The 23996-nt window shown below is 43.8% G+C and overlaps 1 long non-coding RNA gene across 1 annotated transcript; it reads left to right on the top strand.

Annotated features, from left to right (window-relative positions):
* Positions 1-11251: 11251 nt before the first annotated feature.
* Positions 11252-11941, top strand: LOC142657253 (uncharacterized). The gene is made up of 3 exons (XR_012849856.1): positions 11252-11378; positions 11605-11758; positions 11873-11941. It is a non-coding gene; the product is annotated as an uncharacterized LOC142657253 (long non-coding RNA).
* The last annotated feature ends 12055 nt before the right edge of the window (positions 11942-23996 follow it).

Raw genomic sequence — 23996 nt, 5'->3', positions numbered from 1 at the left:
TGGATTCTTTGGGTGTTGTTAATTTTTTCATTTCCTTTTTTCAGTTTTTTCTACAAGATTACTCAAAATTGATTATTACTATTAATATCATTATTATAGATATTATAATGGCTGGCTTTTGCTAGTTATTCCACTCTGTTTATTATACAAATAGATGTTTATCTTGGTAAAACTCGTTATGGATGTATAAAAACACGCCTACACTACTTAGGGTATGTTCACACGGCCAAATTTCAGACGTATACGAGGCGTATTATGCCTCGTTTTACGTCTGAAAATAGGGCTGTAATACGTCGGCAAACATCTGCCCATTCATTTGAATGGGTTTGCCGACGTACTGTGCAGACGACCTGTTATTTACGCGTCGTCGTTTGACAGCTGTCAAACGACGACGCGTAAATTTACTGCCTCGGCAAAAAAGTGCAGGGCACTTCTTTGCCACGTAATTTGAGCCGTTCTTCATTGAAATCAATGAAGCACGGCTCAAGGTTTACGAGCGTCTCAGACGCCTCGTAAATTACGAGGAGGAGCTTTTACGTGTGAAACGAGGCAGCTGTAACAGTCTGTCTTTTCACACGTAACTGCCTCTCAGCGTGTGAACATACCCTTAGCGAGCATTGTGTTTAGTCTCGTATAGGTGCCGACTATTATGTAACTGAAATTTCCTGAACGACCCCCCCTTCTTACTACCCTTTTTTATGTTCTTATTTTGATATGTTAACATTGCTTTTCGAACTAATGATGTCATTTATTATGCACATATATTTGGTTTTGTGTATTTTTATGTTTAAATCTCCTGTACTGATTACGTCATTGGTGCACTCTGACCTTAATCACATTGGCGGTTTTTGCTCCGCGTGGTGTATTTAAAGCAGTTCTGTTCTGACTGCAATTTATATGGCCTGAGGAAGATGCCGGTGTGGCATTGAAACACGTAGCCTTCATCTAATAAACATCACATTATAACTTATGCATCATTATTGAGTAGCAGCGCAGTATACATTCCCGTTTTTTTACTAATATTTGACTAATTTGCACGGAGGCCAATTGGCGTGACCGCTTGGGATTTCGGCAGCAGCACTCACTGCTATCCACTTGTTTTACGTGATTGATCTACCTTCCTGTGGTAAGCATCCATTCGTCATTTACTGACTGTCATTCTGGGCTTACTTACGCTATGTGGCGCCGTGTGTGTTTCTTGCATTTATTTACCTAGATCAGGTTGCACCATCTCCGTTGGGAGTTAGCAACCCGAATTTGGAGGTTTCTGATCCACTAATCACATCCCACTGGATTCCAGCTCCACGGGGGTTTTTTTGGAAAAAGATCTTCCTACACTGGCTGCCGCATTTTCCTGTCCTAGTTCTTCTACACTTTGAGAGTTTGCTCTCTCTCTGGTGATATCTCCACGATGTTGGACTTTGCTGATAACAGAGAACACTTGCGTGAACGTCTTATTTTACAATCTATTGGGGCCGAGATCCCCCCAGCGACATCATCAACAGTGAGTACAGGATTTACTCCTGAACAAACTAAATCTATGACTGATCTCTTTCTGCTTTTGGAGGATACATTGAAAAAGGAGGCTTTACAAAGCATTGACTGTCGTTTTCTGAAATTTTATATTGACGAGAATATTTCCCCCAGGGGTTTAAGAATCCTTTTTAATAATCCCTATCCTACTGATATTGTGTTCAATACTGATTGGTATCAACATATTGGGCAGTGCAATTAAGGTTTCTTAGAGAGACTCAGAAGTAAGAGATGTTCAATTAGTGAGTTACTCACTTTAGAGATCCACTCCTTGAAAAAGAAACTCCTATTGTTTTTTGAACATCAGGACTTTTGCAAGTTAGAGATCTCTACTAACAAAAGATTAGTCCAATATGAGAATGAACTCGTATTGAAAAAGGCTAATAAATTAAAAAGAGACCGCAATGATTATTCTTCGAATCAACTGGGTGATTGGAGAGTGGGGCTCGATCCGCACACCCCTTTACCTTATACTGTATTAAAAAGGACCATTAAAACGTTCCCTAAAAAAACTACATTCTCTACGGATATCCACCAATACTCGTCTCCCACCTTTGTAAGGTCTCTCAGAAATAACTCCAAATATAGGGGCAAAGAAACCTTGTGCACAGGGGTTTTAAATCCTTTATGTAAACCAGATACAGTTGTCCCTGCCATTAGTACCATTAATAACAATAATAATCCCATGAGGAAATCAACTACTCCATCTATGTGTTCTGTTTTTCCCGATGTAGGAACAACTTCTTCCAGTCATCAACTTTCGATTATACCTATTAACGCCTTCAAATCTATGGATCTTGATTTAGAATTACTGCGTTTAAATTTACAGTCGGGTGTTCCCCCGTCCGGTTGTCCATTATCTCCTCAGTTTAATGATTCCACGATTTCCCAAAACCAAGGTAGCATATCGTCACTAATGCAATTATCTGTACATAGTACCCCTAATTCCAATGAAAAGCTTGTTTTTTCAGTACATGATGTAGAGTCATCAGTGAACTCTGATGATTCCATATGTGATATACAGCAGAATATACGTATTCCTGCACACCGAATTCCCTTCTGATCAGCCTTCTACTTCTATGGATAACACCATTTCTACTATTTCTTTTTTAGGCCTTCCATCGCAACTAACTATGCCCCCGATAACTCCAGTATTAAAAAGCAAAGATTGTTTGATACCGTATTTTACGAGTCCAAAAATTCAAACTATAACCAGTTTTTTCCCAACAATTCAAAAAATTTCGACAAAAAGAAAACTGGAAGCCGACAGAGATATAGAGGAAAGAGGGGCGGTAGGAACCGCAAACTCGTCACTGCTTCACTTACAGTTGAAAAAGCAAAAGGAGCATACAGTAAAACTTTTTAATTTGTCCTCGTATAAATTAAATGACTTTGAAATGAGTTTATTGAGTGAGGGGCTTTCCTTTTGTCCAGTGGCCCCGCCTGACACCTTTGAACTTTTTATGGACCTGAATAGGTTTGTTAGGAAATTAAGCCTATCCAGACATTTTTCTATGTCCAAATACTCCTCAGTATCTCCTGTAAAAAAGGATGTTCTTGAGAGGGAGTCTACCCAAATGGCTCTAAGTGTGGAAGTACACCCCAAATCCAACTTTTATCCTATACATCATCAAGGTTCATTTTTGGAAACCTTCTCCACGTTGGTTGGTAATGAATTTCGGGCATTCAATAAACCCCAATTTATGCCCGATAATTTAACTACCAAAGAGAGACAAGCAATTAAATATTTACGTAATAATGAGGATATTGTTATCCGCTCTGCGGATAAAGGAGGGGGCATTGTCATTCAGAATAAAAGTGACAACCTGAATGAAACCTCCAGGATTTTATCGGATGGTTCGTTCTATTTAAAATGAGTGGATAATCCGCTCCCCACTTATATATGTGAGTATAAGAACTTGATTGATACGGCTTTTTCTGATGGGTTATTAACCAAAAAAGAAAAAAATTTCCTCAATGTACCATGCCCTAGTTTGCCTTTTATATATCATCTTCCCAAAATACATAAATGTGTGATCAATCCACCTGGCCGTCCCATAATTTCGGGCATTGGGTCCCTCACTAGCAATTTGTCCCATTACATTGACTTACACCTCCAACCATTTGTACTACAATTACCTTCCTATTTGAGAGACTCTACCCAGCTGATTAAAAATTTACAGGATCTAATAGTCAACCCCTCTTTTTCTAAAGTGTGTTTTTTGACAGCAGATGTCACAGCATTATATAGTAACATTCCTCATAACAGAGGACTTGAAGTGGTGGAATCATTTTTAGCCTCGAACCCCAATTTTCCAATAACACAAATTCAGTTTTTAACTAACTGTGTGGAATACATACTAAAGCATAATGTCTTCAGTTTTGGTAATTTTTTTTATAACCAAATAAAGGGATGTGCGATGGGCTCTAGATTTGCCCCGGCATATGCCAACCTATATATGGGAGATTTTGAGGATAAATATATTCTCAATGATCATGATTTTAGGGACAGAATTCTGTTATATAAACGTTTTATTGATGACTTATTTATAGTATGGAATGGAAAGGAAGAAGAAGTTGTTAGTTTTATGGAAATGCTCAACAAAAATGACTATGGAATATCTTTTACGTATACTTTTTCAACTACCTGCATTGATTTTTTAGATCTCACTATTTGCTATGATAAAACTACTAATAATTTTAACACTAGTACACATTTTAAAACCGTTGATGTGAATAGTTATATTGATTTTAAAAGTGCCCATTACCCTCCGTGGATTAGAAATGTTCCCTTTGGGCAGTTCAGGAGTGAGGAAAAATTGTTCCTCTGACCATAATTTCCAAAAGGAATGTAATATTCTTGAAGGTAGATTCAAAGAAAAGAATTTTCCAATGCAATTGATTAAGGGGGCTCCCTCTAGGGCGGCTGAACTAACCCAAAAGTCCTGTGTTGGTTCAGTAAAAATGATGGAGGCTAGTGCTGATTGCATGAACAAAAATGGAAAAGTAAATGCAAAGAAAAATATGAACAAACACTCAAATAATTTTATTACATCTTATAATAGTGGACATAATTCTGTGAGATCGATTCTGTCCAAACATTGGCATATTCTGAAAAACGACCCATTCCTCAAAGATTTTTTGCCAGATAAACCAGGCATTACTTTTAGACGGTCAGCAAATTTGAAAAACATACTAGCCCCAAGCCGTGTTCATAATACCAAGTCATTTATCCCAAAAACTCTCCCTATTTTAAATGGTTCTTTCAAATGCGGTCAAGGACGATGTCTATGTTGTAATAATATTTCACACAGAAAACATACATTCTGTTCCAATATAACCAATGAAACATTCCCTATTAGATTTTTCCTCAATTGTGGCAGTAGTTATGTCATTTACCTCCTAGAATGCTCATGTCGATTACAGTACATTGGGAGGACTATTCAGTGTCTGCGGAGCAGAATCAATAAACATAGGCATAATGTTTCAAAAGGGTTTCTAAAGCATAGTGTTTCAAGGCACTGTGCTTCTTCTCATAATTGCCAATTTAATAAAATTACTATTACCCCTATAGAACAAATATCCTGTGACATTCCTAATCGGTTTCAGAAACTGAAACAGAGAGAAAATTTTTGGATTTTTAAATTATTGACTCTGCAACCAAACGGTCTAAATGACATTTCTGAAACATTCCTTGATTAAAAATGTATATCTCTATATCCTATACATATTTATATGGATATTTTTCAGCCTAACTCAGGATTTAATTGATTTAATTAATTATTACTGTGAGCATTTAGTGTCAATTTTTAAATGCTTTTTATATGTTCATATATTTAATACCTTTTAGTAATTGCTAAAATTAGTACTGGGATTCCTCTATACATTTACATTTGTCGGTATAGATACTCACTCTGATTGTCCTTGTTGTCTTGTTCTCTGGGTTAGCCCGTGGTTCAGTTTCCTCTGTGACTGCATGGGCGCCGGGGGTTCTGTTACCGTTTTCTGCGGTTCAATTTATTCTACAATATTGGCAAGATTGAAAGTATACAGTTCATATTGCTCTGTTTCTCTTTTCTATTCATTCATATGTATGTAATATATCTTTACTAAGTAATTTTTTTATATAGCAAATTGTAGATTTGTGCTTTTAATTAGGCATTTTACATTTATTTTTTAGTTTTGATTACCTTAGGATTTAATTTTTAATATTTTGTACTATGTGCACTTTAAATTTATTGTGTGTATCCATTTGTATATTTTAATACCTTTCCCCTTGTATGTTTTAAGTCAACTTAGGGGATTCATTCGGATTCTTCAATTACCGCATTCAAATATATAATATCCAAATGGATTCTTTGGGTGTTGTTAATTTTTTCGTTTCCTTTTTTCAGTTTTTTCTACAAGATTACTCAAAATTGATTATTACTATTAATATCATTATTATAGATATTATAATGGCTGGCTTTTGCTAGTTATTCCACCCTTTTTATTATACAAATAGATGTTTATCTTGGTAAAACTCGTTATGGATGTATAAAAACACGCCTACACTACTTAGCGAGCATTGTGTTTAGTCTCGTATAGGTGCCGACTATTATGTAACTGAAATTTCCTGAATGCCCCCCTTTTTACTTCCCTTTTTTATGTTATTATTTTGATATGTTAACATTGCTTTTCCAACTAATGATGTCATTTATTATGCACATATATTTGGTTTTGTGTATTTTTATGTTTAAATCTCCTGTACTGATTACGTCATTGGTGCACTCTGACCTTAATCACATTGGCGGTTTTTTCTCCGTGTGGTGTATTTAAAGCAGTTCTGTTCTGACTGCAATTTATATGGCCTGAGGAAGATGCCGGCACGGCATTGAAACGCGTAACCTTCATCTAATAAACATCACATTATAACTTATGCATCATTATTGAGTAGCAGCGCCGTATACATTCCCGTTTTTTTACTAATATTTGACTAGTAGGATGAACGGCAGCTTGTGCCTCCTGCCAACGTGTGAGAATGTTCAAGACCTGGAGGAGTTGATCCTGTCGAGACCGGAGGTCCAGCATATCCGTCCGCATCTCTTGTGATGTCATCTTGGTCTTGGATTGACCAGCAGGGTACATGGCCTGAGTGTACTGTCACGTTGGGTGCATGAACCCACTTGGCCGTACCGCCTTGACGGTACGGCAGCTTGCTAACAGGACGCAGGTCACAGTCTATAGTTTGTATAGTGTACCTGTGGCAGCTCAGACAGTAGCAATGACAGGCTCGGCTGGGACTTAGGCAGCAGGCAGACGTCAGGAGTGGTTTAGCAGGACAGGCGTGGAATACTGCACAGCATGACTACAGCTCAGCACGGCACTTGACCAGGTAGCACGGGATAAAGGATACAGGTAGTGGAACGGGGAACACTGGGAACTGGAAAATTTGCTAGACAAACTTAGGGTACGACAACAACGCTCAGGCATAGGAGGAAGGGGCTGAGCCCTTCTTATAGTCCAGTGTGCTCATGGGCTAATTTTAACATTAACTTCAGGTGTGCGGGCTGGCCCTTTAAGAGCGGGCACGAGCGTGCGCGTGCACCCTACGGGGCCCGGCTGAGGTAAGCAGAAGTGAGCGCTGGCGTCAACTACGGAGGAGGCTGGGGCCAGCGCTCGCAGACCCATGGCTGTGGCCGTCAGGAGGTGAGTGAGCCTGACGGACATGGCAACCATACACTGTGTCACACACACACACACACACACACACACACACACACACACACACACAGTGCCCCCTGTAGATAGTGCCCCCATAGCCCCCTGTAGATAGTGACCCCTATATAGCCTCTGTAGATAGTGCTCTACATAGAAGCCCCTGTAGATAGTGGCCCACATACAGCCCTCTGTAGATAGTGCCCACATATGGACTCCAGAGCTGCAAGGCAATAGTGCTAACCACTGAGCCACCGTGATGCCCTACATATGGCTTCCCCTATAGATAGTGCTCCACATATAGATCACCTATGTAGTGCCTCACATATGGCCCAGCCCTGTAGACAGTGCCCTACATATAGCCCCCCTGTAGATAATGCCCCACATGTAACCCACCTCTGTATATAGTGTCCCACGTATAGCCCACCCCTGTAGATAGTGCCCTACAAATAGCTCCCTCTATAGATAGTGCTCCACATATAGCCCACCTCTGTAGATAGTGCCTCACATATAGCTCCCCCTGTATATAGTGTCCCACATTTAGCCCACCCCTGTAGACTTTTCTCTACATATAGCCCCCCTGTAGATAGTGCCCCACAGGTAACCTACCTAAAACGGTTCTCACCGGTTTGATCGTGGATCCTCTGTGTTGTCTGGGAGATGGTGCTTGGAACCCAGGCAACGCTTGGCACAGCGGGTAGAGGCGGTTGGGTCGGATGGATCAGCAGAAGTCAGGACAGGCAGCAGACATCGTAACGGGTATGGCAGCAATAGGTCAAGGCAGGCGGCAGACGTCGTAACTGGTATGGCAGCAATAGGTCAAGGCAGGCGGCAGACAATTATAGTCAAGTTCAAGCAGAGGTCAGTAAAGGGAAATCCAGACAAAAGGCAGAAGGAACGGAAACAGGGAACTAGGGCACAGGGAACTCACGGGGAACTTGGTTGAGCAAGCAGGGATGGAAGAGAGGAGGAACCTTAAATAGGAAGTTCTAGGAATTAAGGCGCGCACTGGCCCTTTAAGGCAGGACGAGTCAGTGCACGCCCTCTACTGACTGCAGCCGCACATCGAGGATGTCGACCGCGGAAGGAGGTAATGGATGCACTCACCTGACGCCGTCCAGGGCCAGCAGAACATCCGGACCGGGTAAGTGGAGCTCGGGATGAGCAGCTGATGAGGGAGGGCGCCGGAACCGGAGCAGTGGCCATGGGAACGGTGGGGAACGTCGCGGCAGCCGTTACACTACCCCTGTATATAGTGTCCCATATATAGCCCTCCCCTATAACTATTCCCCTATAAAGAGCTCCCCCTATAGATAGTGCTCCACATATAGCTCACCCCTTTATATAGTGTCCCACATATAGCCCACCCCTGTAGCTAGTGCCCTACATATAGATAATACACTCACAGTTTTAGTAGAAAAAAACAAAACTTTACATACTCACCCTGATCCCATTCCTGCGCCATCCGGTGGCAATGCAGAGCTGCTCTTTTCTGAGCAGGTCTGTTGTAGCTGAATGACGCAAGCGGCGCGTCGTTGAAAGGCGCTGATTGTCAGGGCGGAATTACTTGCACCGTCAATCAACGTATTTCAACCACGGAAGGGCGCGATGACGTAATCGCGCCACTAGCAACGTTGAAAGGCGCTGATTGCCCTGCCAATCAGCATCATTGTAAGGCTCGGAATGGTCGGGCATGGAAAGTGCCCGGCCATTCAGCGCTAATGCATGTATTTGTACCTGCGTGCTATAGATCCAGGTACAATTACTGCAAAAGGGGGTGGCTGTCGCTAGCATCGGGGACACCTCCGGTTCTAGTGACGCCACCGGGCATGAGAGGGCCTGTTATGCCAGGCCCATATATGTTAGAGGCTCGGCGGCGCGGGCCCAGTAGGACCGTCACTACATAATGGCTGCTAGCGGCGCCACCGGGCATATGGGGGGGCGTGTTGGAGGACGGCATGGGCCCCTCATGCCGCGGGCCCATAGCAGCCGCTACAGCTGCTACAGCGGAAGTTACGCCACTGGCCTTGTGGACACAGCCCCATTTTTCAAATCTGACATGTGTCCCCTTAAGTGGTTGGAGTGCATTTACTTTTCCAATTTGCAATCTACACCCAACCAAGGAATTTATATATGGGTACAGTAAGCATTTTGACCCCAAAGGTGTTTCAAAGATTTTATTAGAATTTAGTCATTTTTTCTCCAATAAGATATAGTTTTAGTTCAAAAATGTTCATTTCCGCAAGGAATAAAGAAGTAAAAGCACTGCAACATTTGTAATAAGCAATACCCCATATGTGGTCATTAAGTGCTGTTTGGACATATGGCAGGGCCCAGAGTTGCCACATTTTGCTGGATGAGGGTATGTTCACACGCTTAGCAAAAAACGTCTGAAAATACAGAGCTGTTTTTAAGGGAAAACAGCTCCTGATTTTCAGAAGTTTTTTAACTTGCATTTTTCACTGCGTTTTTTACGGCCGTTTTTGGAGCTTTTTTCAATAGATTCTATGAAAAACGGATCCAAAAACAGCCCAAGAAGTGACCTGCACTTCTTTTTAAAAACGGCCGCGTAAAAAAAACGAATTTTCTGCCCCTTTTCAGACGTTTGCGGCCCGAAAAACGGCCGAAAATAGCCCGTGTGAACATACCCTTAGTGTTCGGTTGTCATTTTGCGTCTGCAGAAACACTGAGGTACCAGTACAGTGGAAACCTCAGAGAAGTGACCCAATTTTGGAAACACCTTCTCAAGGCGTTCACCTACAGGTTCTAATGATCATCTAGACCCCACAGGTGTTTCCCTGAAATTAGTGTGCAGTGGATGTTGCAGAGTGAAAATGGCAACTTTCCATAAATATGCCATTTCAGTGCCCAATATGTTGTGCCCAACTTGTGCCATTATGAAAAAACAGCTTTCTAAGTCTTAGGGTGGATTTACACGAACGTGATTTACGTCTGTGCAACCCGCGTGAATTTCACGCGGGTCGCACGTACCTATGCAAGTCTATGGGGCAGTGCAGACTGTCCGTGATTTTTGTGCAGCATGAGTCCGCTGCGTAAAACTCACGACAGGTTCTATATTTCGGCATTTTTCGCACATCACGCACCCATTGAAGTCAATGGGTGTGTGAAAATCACGTGCGCCACACGGAAGCACTTCCGTGGGACGCGCGTTATTCGCGCAACAGCGGTAAAAAAATGAATGTAAACAGAAAGGCACCACGTGCTTTTCGGTTTACAAACATCCAAACGGAGTGTCATAATGATGGCAGCTGCGCGAAAAGAACGCAGCCGCGCACCAAATGAACATGAAACACGGAGCTGTCAAGTGCCTTTTGCGCACGCAAAATGCAGCATTTTTTGCGTGCGCAGAATGCACACGCTCGTGTAAATCCGCCCTTATGGTGTTTATCCTGGTTTTAGAAACACCCTACACGTGTCCTGAATTTTTTGCCTGGACATTCGACAGGGCATGCGCACTTGAGGCCTAATTTGGTGATTTACACAGCATTGGTCTACAATTTCAGAGGCCCTGACGTGAAATAATAAAAAGAACCCCCAAGAAGCAACCCCATGTTAGAAACTACACTTAGGCTTTATTCAGACGAACGGGAAATACGTGCGTGCAACGCGCGTGATTTTCACGCGCGTTGCACGGACCTATATTAGTCTATGGGGCCGTGCAGACATGTGCGTGATTTTTGCGCAGCGTTGCTCCGTTGCAAAAAAGTCACGACATGTCCGTTGATTCTGCGTTTTCAACGCATCACGCACCCATTGAAGTCAATAGGTGCGTGAAAACAACGCACGGCACACGGAAGCACCTCCATACGCACAGCGTTTTTCACGCAACACTTGTTAAGTCTATGTAAATAAGTTGACCAAACTAGACAAAACAAGTACAAACCAGGAAGTGGCTTTTCACTTTCTGAGCACATGCGCACAGTTCCAACCGACATCTGCTGCAATGCCACGTGCGTGCGATGTTGAAAAACTTATCTGCTTGGTCCATGACAGACCCCAGTTGTGGAACACCAACGCAGAGGCCTACCACGACCGCACGGGCAAGGAGGTTGGCTGGGATGAGGTCGCGCAGAGCCTCTTCGGACAGGAGTGGGATAAAAGCACCACAAGAGACCGCAAAAGCATAGGTAAGCGCAGATCTCTATTGATGCTAATGCAATCGGCCATGCTGTAGTGTATATCCTTGTGTTTCACATGTTTGTACTGTGCTTGGTCGCGGGTGTGTCACTGCATCATTAGGCAAGTGTTTAATGTTTAGTTGTGTTTAAAGTTTAGCGACGTTTCGGACAAGTGCAGTTTTCTGTTAGGTCACATGGTCTCCTATTTTTGTCTGTTTCCTGTTCCTATGTCCAGTTGATGATGTTAAAACACGGTGGAGGAGCTGTCGGGATCAGTTCAGGAGGGAATTTGGAAGCAGAGGGCGAAGTGGGGATGGGGCGTCCAAAAAACGCCCCTACATATATATGAAACAGCTGATGTTCCTCAAGGACATTATGGAGATGCGGCCGTAAGTACTGACTGTACCTTGATGACATGTGTGTGTTCACTGTATAATCGGCCTAAAAAGCTGTTTGACCCTTGTGGAAATGTTAAAAGGAGTAACGCAAAATGTTTCTGGCAGATGCAGTGATAATCTCAATGACACCGAGGAGGAGGCTGGCCATGTGGAGTCGCAGCTGGTCACGGAACAACATCCCGTGCTGCCCTTGACCCCCGACCTCAGGCAAACACAAGCAGCCACCCAGTTAAGCAGCCAACCCCAGCTGCCACGGGACGTGGACAATCCCCGGACGCCACCAGCCAGACGCCGGCGCACCCAGGTTGCCACAGCAGGTGCCAACGTGGACTCGAGAGTCCTGGAGTACCTTCGGCGCTGTTCGGAGGAGGATGGATGTGACGCTTTTGGCCGTACCATAGCGCCGCTACTCCGGCGAGTCCCGGACTACCGGATGGCACGCGTCCAAGGGGCCATCCTTGCTATAATTTACTCTGCCACTCCTCCTAACAATCCACGCCAGTGCTTCCAGGTAATAGAGCAATGGCGTGGATTGCCTGAGGATTTGGTGCCCTCTACTGCACCTCTCCCTTCCCAGCCTGCACACACCTTTCCACGGCCACAGTACCAATGGCCGATGGTGACCATAATGTCACCTGGTCATGTGGTGCCTCGGGAGCGCCCTTTCGCCCCCTACGTCAGACCCCAGCCTCCCTTTGCCCAGGGCCCCGCGGCAGGGTTCAACCCTCTGTATCAGCACCACTATGCTGTTGAGGAACATCCTCAGCAGGCCCAGGGACAGTATAGTGGTGCTGAAATGCAGAGCCATCAGTCGCCATCACACAGGTCTCATGATTTATAGATGTGTGTAGGCCGATTACGGGTGGCTCGATGTGGTGATGTAAACATCGAAGTCCCAGTATGTTAATGTAGCATCATGTTGGTGCGTTTTCTATTTTTGGATGCCTGCTGGTTCCTGTTAAAAGTTACCGTTTGAAATTACAGATTAAATTGTTTTTCTGTTTGCAAGTAAGATTTGATGTGTTTGCCTCCATCTATGTGGTGGAACCCAGGTTCCCCCAAAGATTCTTTTAGGTAATGTTCAAACATTATGCCGATGGAGCAAGATTGTAGCATGCCATGATTGAGGTATTAGTGTATCTTTGATGGTTTTCCTCCATTCCTCATATTGTGCTCGCCTGCATTGCAGTGGTGTGAGAAATGTGGAACAAATGTATTTTGCCTTGGGATTAGTGAACATGGGCTAAGCCAATCTGCCTCCCAAGCTAATTCGTCTAGAGGACATTCAAACTAAAAAGAAAAACCACCAAAGATCTAAGCTCGCAACCCACGTCAAGGGTCCTCATGTCTTGCGAGTCCCTAATCTAAATATCCCCTCCCCAAATAACAACAAATTTAACTTAAAAATGCTAGTGGGCCACTAATCTACACTAGGACAGCCCTCACAGAACATCCTCCTGCCATGCCACAGCTCCATCGGGGCTGTCAAAATATTGTGCAAATATGTCGCGTACTCGAATCCCAGATGTTTGAGCCCTTCCAAGTGGAATTTGCTGCGGAATGGTTGATGTGGAAACATTTTGGCGAATATATTCGGCATCACAACCGGCGTCATGTATGCGACAAAAATTATGAAGCATGACACACGCTTGTATGACACGGGTGACATTTTGCGGCGTCAGTTGCATGGTGGTGAGAAAAACACGCCATTTGGAGGACATTATGCCTAATGCACATTCCACACATCGGCGTGATCTGCTAAGCCAGTAATTGAATATGCGCCGGCGGTCATCCAAGCCTCTTCGAGCAAATGGGCGCATTACTTGACTTGTGAGTCCAAAACTCTCATCTGCCACGATCACATAAGGGACTGGCGGTCCTCGCGAGCCAGGCAGGTGGTTCGGCGCCGGCACGGAAAGTAGATTGCACATCAGACGATGGCCCATCCTGGATGTACGAAAGATGCGGGCATCAGCTGAGCTTCCATAGGACCCTATATGTACAATGGTAAAACAATAATTGCTGTCGGACAAGGCCAACAAGACGATGGAAAAAAACTGTTTGTAGTTATAGAATCGGGATCCTGAGTGGGGGGGCTTCTTTACCCGAATATGCTTCCCGTCTAGGGCACCAATACAATTTGGAAATTGGGTGGTGGTGATAAAGTCGGCAGAAATCGAAAGCCAGTGGTCTGTTGTGGGCTGAGGCATCACGGTGGCCTTCAATCGCAGCCACAACACAACACAGGTGCCTGTCACAATGCCCGAAATTGTGCTCACTCCAAGAAGGAATTCGAAATGTAACGAATGATAGCTGTTTCCAGTAGCTAGAAATCTACATGGGCGAGATGCAAAAACACAACACACAAATAAACGTGACAACCACACACCATCCTGTAAGCTGCAATTGTTTAAAACACACATACCTCAACGTCACAAGGAGTCGCTCCTCGGGGGAAATGCAGCGCCGCATATTTGTGTCCTTGTAGGTTATTCCTGTGCGAATCAGGTCCAGCAGAATATCAAAAGTCGACACAGACATGCGGCAAAACGCCCGAAATTTCTCGGGGTGGCTGCGAAGGTCATCATATAGAGTATGAAAATGGCCTTTGGAGGTGCGCTGGGCCACAAGTGGATGAACCCAAATCCTCCCTCTTCTCCGGGTTCCCTCCTGAAGCATGGGTCGGCGCTCACCAAATCTCAGAGAAACCATCCATGATATCAGCACACGGCCCAGCGGAGTCAATGGCATAGTGTAGCTTTTTTACCTGTAAAAACCACCAAAAACACCCAACACGGCCAAAAGTAGTTTGCAAGGTGCAAACGTGATGCGAACATGTGCTCACATCAAGCAGGTGTTGGAGAAGGTGTCTTTTTGTAGGCTGCCCTCTCCATTACTCCACCCTCCGTTGTTTTGACGTGCGTAAAAAACGCATGCCATACGCGCGTAAAATACGCAATCACGCAGCCCTAACGGATGCCACACGCAACTACCACGCAACCAAAACGCAGCGTTTTTCACGCGCGCAAAAATGCCACGTTCGTGTGAATCCAGCCTTAAACAAAGCTTTTATCACGGAATGTAGTTTTGACCCCACCAGTGTTTTCCAGAAACGAATCAGCAGCAGATTGCTGATTGCTAATATTTCCACTGATATGCTATTTCGGTACGCAATATGTTGTGCCCAACTTGCGCCACAGGATACACATACCCCATAAATTGTTAAGCAAATTCTCTCGGACATGGCAATGCTATATATGTGGATGAAAATTGCTGTTTGGTCACACTGAAGGGCTCAGAAGCAACAGAGTGCCATTTGGTTTTGGAGGGCGGATTTAGCATTGGTAGGGGTTTTATTTGGGGCTTTACTGGTATTTCAGTTTATAATGTGGGGATATATCCATATGCAAGATGTGTTGAGTACATCAATTTGGTGACCTTTACTAGGAAATAATGCACTGGTACAATACGGTCGCCCTCACTTCTAGCAGATGTGCTTGCGCCCTCCTCTTTTTGGTTCCCAAATATTTGTGCCTTGATAACCACTTCTTGAAATGTAAGGAATCAGATGCCCACTGACCTGTACATCCCTGTTCTAACGGGTGAGATCGATATCAGTATCAATCTCACCCATTTAACCCCTCAGATGCGGTGCTCAATAGTGAGCGTCGCATCTGAGTGGTTATGGAGAGAGTGCGCTCCCTCTCTCACCCCACTGGCAACCTGCGTGTGATCGCAGAGTGCCGGTGTCTTCTATACCAGCCGGGGGGCATAATAAAGGCCCCCAGGTCTATCACCAGTTATAGCAATAGAAATTCCTCTTGATTACTTTAATTGCTTCAATTTCTGCCCTGATGTACAACACCAAATTAAATTAGACAAATGAAAAGGGAAAGGGAAGAGATGGGAAAAGGAAGGGCAAGAAGCATAAATTCTGATCTATTGAATTGAATTATTAAATTCAGTATTAAAATTGCCAGCTTAGAGAGGTATAGTATAAGCGACAGGTATGGAGTGAATGGTCCCCCATTAAAGTACAGCCCATATAATTGATAGACCCATTCAACATATGTATGATAAGAGGGTTGAGTGGGAATGAAGGGAAAACAATGCATCCATCAACTATCAGATAAGTGAAGTGAAGTGCACAAAAGGGCAAAGCATATGGTAATGTCTATGTCCCCGAGGCACATGACTATATTGTGGTCTGATACTAATGGATGCCTGTGGAATGAGTCTGTATCGGACCGCATTAATTGGGTATATCCCACCAGATATCAAAAAGCAGCCAGCTGCACACATTAGTGTAATAAAGTGTGCCACAGACAACAAACAAATGTAATTGTCAGTGGCAATCTGACAAAATGATTTCCACAGCAAGGTGAACCCGTACCTATGTTGCACTTTATGTCAGTAACATCTGATATTTATTATAAATGTCTTGCAGCTGAGCTGATATTCAGCTATGAATTATAGTAGCAACATAGGAAACAGTAAGAGCAGTATTCTTGGAGAGCATGTTGCCAAGCAACAGGCCAGACGCTTGGGACTGTTAAGATCACTGCTTAGCTGTGAGCTGGAATCACGCCTATACCTGTGCATGTAACTCATCAACAGTATGGACAGCTTCAAGTAAAGCCTTTCTCTCCACCAGGGGCGTAACTAGGAAAGACTGGGCCCCATAGCAAACTTTTGACTAGGGCCCCCCCTCTGCTGGGTATCACGCAACCCCCCCCCCTTTGTAGATAGTGCCTCCCTATAGATTCCACCACACAGCGCCCCCCTATAGATAGCACCATACACAGCCCCCTGCAGATAACGCCATACAGCCCCCCTGTAGATAACGCCATACAGACCCCCTCTGTAGATAACGCCATACAGCCCCCCTGTAGATAACGCCATACAGTCCCCCCTATAGAGAATGCCATACAGCCCCCCCTTTAGAAAATGCCATACAGAACCCCTCTGTAGATAACGCAATGTACCCCCCCCCCTCCAAAAAAAACGGCCTATAGTTTGTCCTACAAAAGACATGCATCCCCTATCCACAGGATAGGGGATACATGTGTGATCGCTGGCAGCGATAAGGAGAATGGGGGACCGAAAGTCCCCCGAAGTTCTAAATGACTAACCTCGGACTTCCGGCGTCTGCGCAGTTCAATAAAAATGAAAGGAGCGCTAGTCACGCATGCGCACAAGCGCGACCGGCGCTCCATTCATTTCTACGGAGCTGCCGACACAGACCCCGGAAGTCCGAAGTTTGTCATGGAGAACTTAGGGGGGACTTTCGATCCCCCGTTCTCCTCATCGCTGCCAGCGATCACACATGTATCCCCTATCCTGTGATTAGGGGATACATGTCTTATGTAGGAACAACCCCTTCAGTGGCGTCGTGCTGTAGCAGCCATAGCGGCTGCTAGCGGAGCCTGCTGCCATGAGAGGGGGCCGTGCCGGCGGGTGGCACGGGCCCCCTCATGCTGCAGGCCCTGTAGAAGTCGCTACGGCTGCTATAGCGGTAGTTACGCCACTGCGTATAGGTTTGTACGGCGTAAAACTACAGCTCCCAGCATGGCCTGAACAATGATAAGGATATGCTGGGAGATGCGGTTTCACAAAAAAAATCCTATCACCATCATCTCGCTGCAGATCATACAGTGACTACATTACTGATTAGAGGCAGAATAAACATTTACATTAAGTGACTCACCGGTGACGTCTCAGATTCTAGTTCTTTTCTTCTCCCTCCGGTTCAGACATCTATGATGGATGTCTACCGGCCATGACCCATTTCTGCAGTTTTCCGTTCAGATGTCTTCAGCTTCTCACTTTTAAAACATTTCTGCACCTGTAAACAAAGTTAAAATTCTCAACACATCTAAATATAACTGTCACAAACACACAACGTGGCCCCTGTAGATAGTGACCTACATAGAAGCCCCTATAGATAGTGCCCACATATGGACTCCAGAGCTGCAAGGCAATAGTGCTAACCACTGAGCCACGGTGCTGCCCTACATATAGCTTCCCCTATAGTTCTTGCTCCACGTATAGCCCACCTCTGTACATAGTGTCTCACATATAGCTCCCCCTGTATATAGTGTCCCACATATAGCCCACCCCTGTAGACTGTGCACTACATATAGCCACCCTGTTGCTAGTGCCCCACAGGTAACCCACCCCTGTATATAGTGGCCCACATATAGACCCCCCCCTGTATATAGTAGCCCACATATAGAGCCCCCTGTATATAATGGCTCACATATAGAGCCCCCTGTATATAGTGGCCAACATATAGACCCCCCCCCTGTATATAGTGGCCCACATATAGAGCCCCCTGTATATAGTGGCCCACACCCCCACATATAGACCCCCCCTGTAGCTACTGCCCCACATATAGACCCCCCTGTAGCTACTGCCCCACATATAGAACCCTATATATAATAGCCCACATAAAGATGACCCCCCCCCCACCCCCACCCCACTATAGATAATGCCATTCACATTTTTATGAGGGGGAAAAAACAAAAACTTGACATACTCACATTCTCCGGTTCCCACGCTGTTCACTGGCGATGCAGACATGCTCTCTTCTGAGCATGTCTGCAGGAGCTGAACGAGCGTCCTCCAATGACGCTGATTGGCGGGGCAGAATGACTTGCCCCGCCAATCAGCACCTTCTAAGCATGGAAGCGGCGCGATGATGTCATCGCGCCGCTAGCCAATCAGTGTCATTGTAAGGCACTGGATGGTCAGGCACGGAACATGCCCGGCCATTCAGTGCTAATACATGTATTTGGCTGCCGCTAGCACTGGGGCCCCCTCCGGTGCTAGCGACACCTACAGGCATGAGAGGGCCTGTGTAAGTCTCGGCGTCGCGGGCCCCACAGTAGCGACGCTACCGCTGTAGTAGCCATAACGGCTGCTAGCGGCGCCACCGGGCCCCCTCAAGCCCCGTAGCAGCCGCTACTGCTGCTACCGCGGTAGTTACGCCACTGCTCTCCACTACACGTAAGCAGCTGTGCTGGAATTCAGCTGTAACTTAGAATCACTCCTGTGTCTGTGCATGTAGCTCAGCAATAATAGGAACATATTGGGAGAAAGCTGCCCCTCTCTCCACTACACGTGGAGAGCACGTTGCCAAGCAACAAGCCAGATACCGGAAACTGCGACAGCAAGTCTGCGGTTTGAATTACTGCTCACACGCTGTTTGAGAGCTGAGAGCTGATATTCAGCTGTGACTCAAGATCGCTCGTGTCTCTGAGCATGTAGCTCCGTGAGTGGCGTCTAACAATGCCAGTAAGTATTACCCTGCTTGGTGAACGCTCAAAGGCAGGTATTACTAATAACTTTCCTTTCAAGTTGATATTGTCTTTCCCTCATCTAAGACTGGATGTGTCCCGACGCGCGTTTCGCTGACGTCAGTCAGCTTCATCTAGGAGCACGGGCACTTTCTCGCGTCCTTTATGTGAGGAGTTGTGATTGACAGCTATCACAGCCAATCACAACTCAGTAAAATAAAGATAGCGTTTAATTGATAAAAAAAAACAAAAAAAAAAAACTCCTACAGGTTGGAACTAATAGTGTCAGAAAAAAAAGAAAAAAAAAAAAAGAAAGAGGATTATTATCCTATGGTAGATTAGGTACCAAAAGTGTATTATACATTTTTTACAAAGTTTATCAACAAAAATTGTATTTTGATTTATATTTATATACCTGTTCTAGTTTTTAATTTTAATTTATTTTTATCTTTTATCAAATTTAATTTAGCTAACATTTTTATTAATCATATTTTTGTATTGTTATTGAGAATTGTATTGTGACAACATCTCAAATTTCACATTTTAAAATGTATTACTTTTTATACAAGTTTTGTTTTATTAAATGCGTGTAACCTACACCAAGCAAACATTATGTTTAGATTAATTTTTGTTATTATTTTTATTTCATTTATAATATAATTTTTGTTTTTATATTTATTTTTGTTTTTATTTTAATTTTGTTGCCCAATATTTCCGCCTATATGAGTAAAATATTATACTGTATATGTCCCAGGTTAAGCATACCGTTTGTATTACCAATTGGAGAAACAGTAAGATTTTGGTTATATGTAGTTACAGTAGAAAGTGAAAATTAGAGAAAGCATCCAAAATTAAATGACTCATTTAGTCCGTTAGGACTCACGGATTGAATCCTATAAATCCATCTGCTCTCCTCTCTTAATAGGAAATTGTCCACATCTCCTCCTCTAATCCCCATAGAAAGATGGCAAATAGCCCAGCCCATGAGCTCCCCAACATTAAGATTGTGTTTGAATTTAAAATGTCGGGCTACAGTGGTGGGTTGAAAGGGCTTGTTTTTCAGAATTGCCTCTAACTCCATTCTGTCATAATTTTTTATGCTGTTGAGATGTTCGCGTATCCTTATTTTCATCTCTCTCTTGGTTTCTCCAACATAGTGTAGGTTACATTTACATTTTAACATGTAGATAACCCCCTTAGTGGAACAGGAGATATGTTGTCTAATGGTATAGGGCTTCCCTGAACCATCCTCAAAGGTCTTTTTTTTTCACTAAGATCTGATATGCTGTGCATGTCCCACATGGGAAAACCCCGTAAATTTCGGAGGTTTTCTCTGGATACAGTCCCTTGTGAAATGACTCTTGACTATATGTTGACCGATTGTGTTATTCTTCCTATAGCCTATTGAGTCTTTACGACCCAGATGCTTTTGTATATCTGGGTCAATTAGCAAAATCTTCCAATGATTATTCACAATTCTACTCATCTCTTCCCATTTATCATGTAGGGTTGTGATGAATCTCACTGCATTTTCTCTATGTTTGACCTTCTCTTTGGTTATTAATAACGTGTCCCTATCTGTATGGAGTGCTTGATTATAGGCATATTTTATTTGGTGGTTTGAGTAGTTCCTTTCTCTCAAACGTTTTTTTAAAGAGGCACCCCCAAGTTTGAATTTCTCAAAGGTTGAGCAATTTCTTCTCAACCTCAGAAATTCGCCCTTGGGGATACCTCTTATTGTTCTCCACAAATGGGCACTTTCAGCATCCAATAGGCTACTGGTGGCCGTCTCTTTCCTATATATATATATATATATATATATATATATATATATATATATATATATATATATATATAAAACTGTCTCAATCTGCTGCTGTTGTTTGATGAGAATTTTAATGTCCAGGAATGGAATTTCTACTTTACTGTAACTCAATGACAATTTGATATTGAGTTGGTTGTTATTAAGACCATTCACAAATTCTAACAGCCTTTGTTCCTCTCCTCGCCAAATAAAAATGACATCATCAATGTAATGATGCCAAGTCGTTACACTGTTGATGTTGCAGCTCGCAGAAGACAAATTCTTCTTCCCACCACCCAAGGAACAGGTTGGCAAATGTGGGCGCACATGCTGCGACCATCGCCGTTCCTTGGTTCTGTAGGAAGAAGCGGGCATCGTATAGGAAATAATTCCTGGTCAGGATAAATTTGAGAGCTTTCATCACAAATTTCAACCTTTTGGGGTTGTAATTAGGCTCTCGTTGTAGGAAAAATTCTACCGCCTGACACCCCAGGTCGTACCCAATGGAGGTGTATAGGCTCTCAACGTCACAAGTAACAAGGGTCTCATCCCTGTCCAAGTTAGCACCATTAAGTTCTTTCAGAACCCGCATGGTGTCATGAGTATATGATGACAATTTGTGCACTAAATGGCGAAGTTCATTGTCCAGCCACTGACTGCATCTTTCAGTGAGACATCCTATGCCTGACACTATTGGCCTACCAGGAGGCTGCTCAAGATTTTTATGTACCTTGGGCAAAATATAAAATATTGCTACCTTGGGATGTCTGACTGAGAGAACCTTGGATTCAGTCAGTGTGATGGCCCATTCCCTCAGACCAAATTCAATCAATTCCTCATATTCTTTTAAAAATGGTACTGTTGTGTCACCCCAAAGGCTTTTGTAACAGTTTTTATTATGGAGTTGTCTCCTAGCTTCCTTTATATACAAATTCTTTGGCTAGATGATCACGTTGCCCCCTGTATCGGACTGTTTGAACAAAATATCAGTCCATGTCTTGAACTCATCTAGGGCAGCGTGTTCATCTGTCGAGATATTTTGGAACGAGGATGACTCACACAATTGGTTAATGTCACTGGATGCAAGTTCAATAAATATTTTAACTGCTGGACAGATATCAAAACTTGGCATTTGATTAGACTTAGGTTTGACTTTATTTTTCATCTCAAGAGTTCCAATTGTTGCATCCATTGAATTAGTTGTACCATCCCCTTCTTCCATTAGACTTTCTAAAATTCCAATGGTTTCTAGTTCTTCCTTATCAAAATGAGTAATTTGATTTAAACTTGTTTCTTCCCTCTGACTGAAGATTTTTTTATAGATTAATTTTCCGTCCAAATAAATGAAGGTCTTTGATGACATCAAATTTATTAAGCCTAGGTGTCATACAAAAATTGAAACCCTTCTTTAGGATTCTGGTCTGAGCAACTGGTGAGGACATGATGAGAAAGGTTAAGAATTTGCATACTCTCATAGGTGGTTGGAGGGTCACTCAATGTCTCCTTTTCCCACTAAAGGGTCTCCTCCTCCTCGGTTGTGTTATGTATCGCCATCTTGACCTGTCCCTCAGAAAAACCGACTCAGTTGGATAAGTATATTGGTCCATAGAAAAAAGGCCTGAATTGCCTGGTTTCGGAGATCTATTGGGATTGTTAGTTGATAAAGCTGGTTCTCCCTCTACTTCAGAGGAGTCCGTAATATCTGATTCACTAACTTCCAAGTGAGAGCCTGTTTTTTTTTTTTCAATTTGTTTTTATTAATTTTCCGTATAAACAACAAAATAACAACATAAAGTCATCTCAGGCGACTTAGTGCATTTGAAAAGCATATACTGACTTGCAAGTCAGGCAGATAAGTACATTAAAATAATACATTCTCTGTGCCTCTATACAGAACGAGAGTTTATACATGTCATTACCACGTCTCCATTGTGCTTATCTCGTCTCAGCAAGGTAATAATCGTGCACACTAGCCCCCTTCTCGGCCACACAACCGTGGGCCATACTGCTCGGACACATAACCAAACATAAAAACCAAAATACTATCAGAAAATAAAACCTTCATTGCCCGCCGCCTCTCTTGTTTACCACGTGTCATCCCCCCAGTCCTCCATTCAGAAGTCTGTTGCATCCATTTCCTGTCCCCAGCTGTCTACACTCCCCCCCTCTACACCTTATCCCAGGCATGATTGGAAGTCCTACTGCAGAATATCCCCAGCCAGCCTTCTCCTCTGATACCATGTAGTGGGTTGGAAGCAGGTATGTATTTTATCTTTTACTCGTTGGGGTAGTAGAGAAATAAATCCCTCCCAGATCTGAAAGAAAGTCTTAACCCTTTTTTCCTTCTGGTGTGATGCCTCCACCCAATCCATCTTCATCATAAAGGATAGTTTTTCCAGGAAAACCTGAAGGTGTGGGGCCTGGGTGTGGTTCCACACTTGCAGTATCGCCTTCCTGCCTGCTGCTGCCACTAAATGTAGGATGCGCAATTCGTGTCGGGTATGATCCTGTGTGCCTGTTTCCACATACCCCAGTATTGCCCATTGGGAGGTCAAAGCGAACTGACCCGTCATGTTAGTCTTTGCAAAGTCTCCAACCCTTTCCCAGAACTCCCGAATTCGAGGGCACGCCCATAGGCAGTGGTACAAGTTTGCCTCCGTCTCACCACATTTAAAACAATCCGAGGTCTCATACAGTCCCATCCTGTGGCCCCTTTGGGGTGTAATATATGCTCGATGGGCCACCTTGAGCCACATTTCCACATATCTTGCTGAGGGCAAGAATTTGTGCGCAAAGGTTGTGGCCTGAAGTATAACTGAAGGGGTTAAAGTCGCATCGTCTGCCTCCCATTTCGCTAGGCCTGAGCCAGGAGTATTATATTCTATGGAGGGATGGAGAAATTTGTACAATCTAGATATTCGCGCAAGATGTGTTCCTGGCTCTAGTATCAATGATTTAAAAAGGGAAGTCCATTCCTCGGGTGAAATGTGACCCAGCACCACCTGTGCATAACTCTGGGCCTGTATATAGTTAAAGAAGGGGAGAGAGATGTGTGGATATTTAATTTGTAAGTCCTGTAGGGAGAGCATTGTATAGAGTGTGGGATACAAGAGGGCCCCCAAGGAAT

The sequence above is a fragment of the Rhinoderma darwinii genome, chromosome 7, assembly GCF_050947455.1.
Source record: "Rhinoderma darwinii isolate aRhiDar2 chromosome 7, aRhiDar2.hap1, whole genome shotgun sequence".
NCBI classification, from domain to species: Eukaryota; Metazoa; Chordata; class Amphibia; order Anura; family Rhinodermatidae; genus Rhinoderma; species Rhinoderma darwinii.
Note: the sequence above shows the minus strand (reverse complement) of the source record. Positions and strands in the feature narration are given on the sequence as shown.